At 46.6% G+C, this 6,934-nt stretch overlaps 1 long non-coding RNA gene across 1 annotated transcript in view; it reads right to left on the bottom strand.

Moving 5' to 3' along the window:
- LOC106814415 overlaps positions 1-6,934 on the bottom strand; it is a 23,062-nt gene that overhangs the window by 2,550 nt on the left and 13,578 nt on the right. Inside the window, exon 4 of the long non-coding RNA XR_001394604.1 lies at positions 377-381. This is a non-coding gene — a long non-coding RNA (uncharacterized LOC106814415). The remainder of the gene's footprint in view (positions 1-376; positions 382-6,934) is intronic.

The following is a 6,934-nucleotide window of genomic DNA, read 5'->3' as shown; positions in this document are numbered from 1 at the left end:
AATAAACGTTGTCGAGCCATAACACCATCAACTAAAGCCTGGAAGACCATCCAAGTCGCGATCACAAAATCTATACGCAATTGACACGTACGCATCACACCCACCCGGACGTCTAAGCTAACAACTACGGCGTTGATATCAAAAGAGGTCGCATCTTAATCGTTTTATCACAAGCTCGTCAGTCTATACATCACCGCGCCAACGCTCTTACACACACAGCGTGTAGTAACAGCTTACGAATATAACCGAAAGCGCGCGAAGCCTTATTTCGCACGACTTCAGAATGGCGGCTGCGATACACGAAGGATTGTCATACGATTAGTCATGCAGTAAGATGAGATTACGGCCCAGGTGAATGTTGCAAACCTACGAGGACGTCGTCTTTCTCTCTCTCTCATTCTCTCTCTCTCCTCTCTCTCTCTCTCTCCTCTCTCTCTCTTTCCTCTCTCTCTCTCTCTTTACTTTCTTTTTTCTTTCTTGCTCTCTCTCTCTCTCTCTCCTCTTTTGCTCTCTCTCGCTCCCTCTCGCTCTTCTTCTTTCTTCTCTCTCTCTCTCTCTTCTCTCTCTCTCTCTCTCTCTCTCTCTTTCTTCTCTTTCTTCTCGCTCTCCTCTGCTCTCTCTCTTTCTCTCCTCTTCGCTCTCTCTCCTCTCCTCTCTCTCTCTCCATCTCTCTCGTCTCTCTCTTTCTCTCTCTCTCTCTCTCTCTCTCTCTCTCTCTCTCTCTTCTCTCTATCTTCTGTGTGGTGGTCTGGTGTGAATGTGTGTGTGTGTGTGTGTGTGTGCTGTGTGTGATGTGTGTGTGTGTGTGTGTGTGTGCGCGCTGCGCGGCCGTCGTGCGCGCGGTGGTGTGTTCTGCGCGTGACGTGCGTGCGCGTTGTCTCTCTCTGCCTGTATACTATCTGTATTATAACATGATATTATATATATCATATAATATTATATATATATATATAATATTATATATATATATATCCCCTGATAGCAGGCACACTTAAGAGTCACAAGCCGCGTGCAGACGAGCGCGTATAACGATGCACACGCCGAAAGGGGTCGCCTGTATAGAGTCGCAAAATCTCGCACGCTGTAAAGTCAATAGGCGACCGTTCCACATCGACGTTTTAGCCGAGCCTAATTAGTGCGCGCGCAAATTTGCGCCTCGAGCGAGCGTTCACACGGACGGTTTTCGGCCGGCGTGCCGAGTTACGCACGAGCCAATTTCGGTCCAGTCGAAACAGGTCTGACCAGGCCCGAGCCAAATTTTTAGCACCACAGGCCTAAATCGGTAAACGGTAGTATTGCCGCGAGTGTTAAAACGTGTACTCTCGACGAAATTAAAGCTCCAAACAGTTATAAAAAATTCAAAAAATTTGATTCAAGATGCAGTTGTCAAGATTGATAATTGAAACTGGATCGGAAGTAAAACACTGAATACCTAGCGAAACGCCATCTCGCAACATACTGCCAAAGATCGTGAGATATTTGTGCAATAAAATTTTATTGAATTTGAATTTTGAATTTGAAGTTTGACAGACAGTATTCACTGCGTATCGGTGAACGCTCCGACTCAAACCGGCGCCTGCACCCAAATTAGACTGCGCAAATTTAGCCATCTTAGCTCGAGCCAAACCATTACTCGTGTGAACCGGGGTAATAGTGTTGTTATCATTGAACGGCTACTCCGTCATGAATCTTGGCCAAACACGCTAGAAACAGGCACTTTGGAGCGTTCAATAGATATAATGCTAAATAAATCGGATATTCTATTTACTACAAAGTCGTTAATATTTCTCTCTCTTTCGGCCTATTTATTTGCGGGCCGGGAACAATTTTTTCCTGTAAATGTCGTGCTCAAGATGTCCTCTGCAACAACACTGATACACGCACGCCAAGCTGCGACCGCCACCATAGACTTTTGGTAGGTAAAAGATTTCGTATGTTTTATTGAAACGCTCCAAGTGCCTGTGCGCCTAGAAGACTAAAAACGTTAACTTCTGGTGCTGCCAGCGAGAAGGTTACTCTGCGGCCATGAACTGGCTGTTTAAGATCAAGCTTCCCTGTATCGACCGACACGACACTTTTAACTGTAACAAATTAGCGCGTACGCTGTCTTAAAAAACAACTAATCCAGAGCGTATTAAGAAGGTCAGTTCAGCTTCTTAATACGCTCTTGAACTAATGATGGCTGCCTCGCTACGCAATAGAACAAATCTCGTCAGAGAGTTTAAACAACGCGGCGATTTCTAGCTGAATGGCGCTCGGTAGAGTTGCTTTAATTCACTGCTCTCGAATCTGGCCACGCCATCTGTCTGAGGTAGTTTGAGGTTTAGATAACGAAATAAAAGCGAAAGCACGAAAGTTAAATATAAGAAGTAATTTGACGAGACTACTTAGCCGGTATAAGCTCTTGGACCGCTTCAATACATAAAGTGAACAGTCCGTCGCTCATCCGTGTATATAGCTTGACAAAACCTATATACTCATTTATGGTCTAATAAATCACGCAAACGCCGCACTCCACTCTCTATACAGCGCACCTTACCACCCCATCTTATCTTTAACTCACAAACCATAGAAAGTGAGACAATCTACTTTCCTATTAGATAAACATCTTCCTATAATTTCTCTTCTATGTCTATATCTCCACCTCTTGTTAGGCAGACATTATTTTTGTGAGTTTAGGCATAGTGGCAAGAATGGGGCGTGGTAGATGAGTATTTTAACGGAGCTTGCGTGGAATTCTTAGGCGATAAAGAGTAATATATAAACATAAGACATTGTAGTAAATACCTTTTTACCTCCGCCAGGGGCGTGCGCGGAGGTTATTTTCACCGGCGTGCCATTGAGTGTTGGTTTATGGTGTTGCTGTGTGTGTGTGTTACCATGCGCGTTTCAGTTCACTTCGCTATGTGCGCTGCTGTAGACTACAACACAGGATAAGGGCAACCACAGTCTCCCCCACTGGCACGCTCGCCATAATCGGATCCAATTATTAATTAATTAATTAATTAATTTTTCCACTTAAGTTAATAATTAATTAATTAATAAAAAAAATTCACATGGAGAGAATTCAGCTGCCTTGGCGGACGGTTTGCTGCTCTCGAGTGCTCTAGTTATATTGAAAACGGTCCCAAAGTCTAAGTGGCATGTTTGGTGAGCGCCTTCTTGCCACGTAGTGGGGCTGCGGGAATAGCATTGCGCGGCATGTCCTGCGTGGTGGCGTGCGCGCGACGTGCCATGCTGCGGTTGATTGCATGTACTCGTTCCGTTCAGGCGCGCGTGCATATATGGCGTGGCATGTAACATCGTATGGCGCGCGTGCATGTATGCGTTGCGTGCATGTAATTCGTTGTGCATGCGCGTCTGCCATGTATGCGTTGCGCTGCATGTACTCAGTGTGCTGGCGTGCGTGCATGTACGCGTGCGTGTGTGTGTGAGTCCGGATGTACGCGTGGCGTGCGTGTGTGCGTGCATGCTAATCAGTGTTGCGCGTCGTGATGTACGCGGTGCGTGTGTGTGGCGTGCGTCGTGGCATGTACGCGTGCGCTCGCGTGCATTGCTACGCTGTGCGTGGGACGTGTGTGCGTGCATGTAAATCGCTGTGCGCGTGTGCATGTACGCGTGCGGTGTGGGTTGCGCGGCTGTTGCGTGCGGCATGTACGCTGCGTGCTGTCGCGTCGCGTGCGTGCATGTACGCGTGCGTGCGTCGTGTGCGGGCGCCTGCATGTACGCCGTGGTGTGCCGTGTGCGTGCGTGCATGTGCGCGCTGCGGTATGTGTTGTGTGCGTGCTGCAGTGTACGCGTGCGTGGTGGGCGTGCGTTGCAGTGTACGACGTGCGGTGTGTGTGCTGCTGCGTGCCATGTACGCGTGCCGTGCGTGCTGTGTCGTGCATCAGCATGTACGCGTGCGTGCCGTGCATGTACGCCGTGCGTGTGCGTGTGCGTGCGTGATGTACTCGTGCGTGCTGGGCTGTGAGCGTGCGTGCAAGCCTACTGGCGCGTGTGTCGTCGGTGTTGGTGTTGTGGTGTGTGTGGTGTGTGTGTGGTGACGCGTGGTGTGATGTGTGTGTGTGTGTGTGTGTGTTGTGTGTTTTGTGTGTGTGTGTGTGTGTGGTGTGCTGTGTCGTGGTGCCATTAAATATAATACGCGCGGTGATACGTGTGCGGCGCGCGTCTGTGTTAAATAACGGATGAGGCGCGGCTCAGCCACCGTATGATAGATATCCTGCACCTAATGTAATTACAGCGTCAGTATTATATATATATATATATAGTATGATTATATATAGATAATATATATATATATCATGATATATATATACTATAGCTCCTGTGAGGCCATCAAACTCTGGGTTGATAATATAGGACCAGGAGCTAATAATGACAAATTTGTCATGATTAGCTCCTAATAGGACGTATAGCGGAGGATTCTATGGTGAAGGTTGAAATCCGGTCCTGCCTCACGTGTACGCACGTACCAACCACCCGACGTAACACATGATACACGATATATAGGATACAACTGACGTACATACTGACTTACTGTATAATATAGTTCTGTTAATCCGATATGGCTGACGTGTTAATAGCAGTCCGTGTATAGGAGGGTAGCGTATCACATTATAACGTAACAGGAACACACGCATCCGGCGATTGCGTTGTCCGTAAAAGCCGCTAGTGTCGTTTGACATTTATAATGCAAGCGTTGGCGTTAGCAGCATATATGGTGTCCCTTTCGCAGTCATCTTAGAGAGTGAGGCATTGTGATTTCTTGAAAAAAAACTGCTGCTGATTGATGGGGGAATTTTTGGTATGAATGTTCGCGTATCGGAAATGATTTCCCACCACAACATACCCCACCTGACGGCCGAGACAATTACTCGCTTCAGTTGTCGAATCGCGCCGCCAGGTTGCGTCGCATTCGCCTCGCGCATCGTCTGCGCGAGCACGATTAGCGTTGGCGTGGCGACGAGACGCGGTCGTGACGTCACGGTCGATACGGTCAGCGACGGTGCGCGGGTGTTATTTGCAGTTTCAGCTGCAGTCGTAACCGCGGCGAATTCATACGCTGCATATCTAATGGATTAAAACGTGTCAATATACAGCTCGGTACGTAACCCTAACGGCACACTTCCCGCACTGGTAATATTAGTCCTCACCCCCCCCCCGTCGCACCTTAACACGATTTCCATGTACGTACCGGACCATACACGGTGCCGAGGCTTAAAAATAACCATCGTGATTTTGCAGACCTTTCACTTTAGCGAACAAATGCTATAGCTACAATTGATTCGCAGGTGTAGGTTTCTATAATAACTTAGCAGCGACCCCGGAAGCAAACATAATTATATAAGTCTAGACGTAAATCAACACGCTGCAGCAGCGATCGTTCTTTAGGCTTCCCTATAGTTTATAGGTAGGGATGTACGTTTAACTGAAGCCTTCGTGCATATACTATTGCGGTACTATACTACTGCGCCGGGAGTGAATGAATAATAATAGAATCAAGAGCTAATAATACCTATTATTAGCTCTTGATATTAGCTATTAGCTTGATATTAGCTCTAGGTATTATTAGCTCTTGATAGAATAGATAGTCGAAATATAAAATAATAGTAGTAAGAAGAAATAATAGTAGTAATAGTCGAATAAAAACAGAATTGGATTAATCTATCATAATTCACTCATACATGATTGCGCGTAGGCGCACATGCACGCATCTATGCGCCCAAATCAACGCAAGCTTGTGTATGAGTTACATATACAATTTCCAACCGTTTCCTACAAGCATCCCACACACACACTCAAAATCAATTAGCCTCTTGCCCTCCTCCGCGTCCACACACGATTTCTCTCTTCCCCACCACCTCACACGCATCACCTCACAATTGATACCAGCCACGCACTCACACGAAGACCACTAACCTCTCACAAGACCATTAACCAACCATCCCCACTAACACACGATACTAACCTCTCATCACCAACATTCCCTGTACCTCTTCCTCCGCTATCTATCTAACTTCCTTTCTCACCCGCACGCCTCCTAACCTGACCATCACTACTCACCCGCACGTTGAATACTAATTGCACTTTTCCGAGCGCCTGACTTTTTTTACAGCCGGGGAGAAATTTTTGACGCTCGTTAGAGCGCGTGTCGTGACATCACCATGGCGATGAGTGAAATCGTTCCCATAACGACCGTTGTCACGCAAATGCGCGCTGCCCACGCTTTCAGTAGATTCGTGTTCATGCAGCCACGGGAGGCAGGTGAGCGAGCTAGCGGAGCATGCATTATTAGCGCATGGGAAGATTAGCAACACTCTCTAGCAGTGCCTCGTTGTATCAGTGACGACTCGCTGACGGTCTGTCACTGGAATCCTACATTTCCTTATCGCTGATGGCTTCTAAGCTGTGAATACACACACGGCGCACCGCAAGATGCATTACTTAACGCCAATTTCCTTAATTCGGTTTCGCATCAAACAGGATCTGAGACTATATATCTGATCAGGAGAGCCCTAATGCACTCCTGATCTCATATAGTGATAATGCATACGATATAAAGACGTGACATCGTCAGAATATATATATATATATATATTATATATATGTGTTGTCACAGGAACGTCTCAGACGTACTCCCGATTATAGACATGCATGTCAAAGTGACTGCGCCGTAATAACGGACAGTCGCCATTGTGGATGGCCCTTTTACAATAAACCAGGAGGAACTGTTGCACTATTTCGTCTCGCTCAAAAAAAGTATATATTTCTGGTGTAAACAATCACTCAGTAACGATTGATAATAACCTGATTTGTGCATGTGGGAATGATGCCATCGATACGCGTGAATGAAAAAGTCTGGATGCTTGAGTCTATACTGTCGGTAGAGTGCTCGATGCGTTAAGTTGCAGAGCGTAATAAATTGTAGTCT

The sequence above is a fragment of the Priapulus caudatus genome, unplaced genomic scaffold (assembly GCF_000485595.1).
Source record: "Priapulus caudatus unplaced genomic scaffold, Priapulus_caudatus-5.0.1 Scaffold922, whole genome shotgun sequence".
NCBI classification, from domain to species: domain Eukaryota; kingdom Metazoa; phylum Priapulida; class Priapulimorpha; order Priapulimorphida; family Priapulidae; genus Priapulus; species Priapulus caudatus.
The sequence above is the reverse complement of the archived record's forward strand: the minus strand, read 5'-3'. Positions and strand labels throughout refer to the sequence as shown.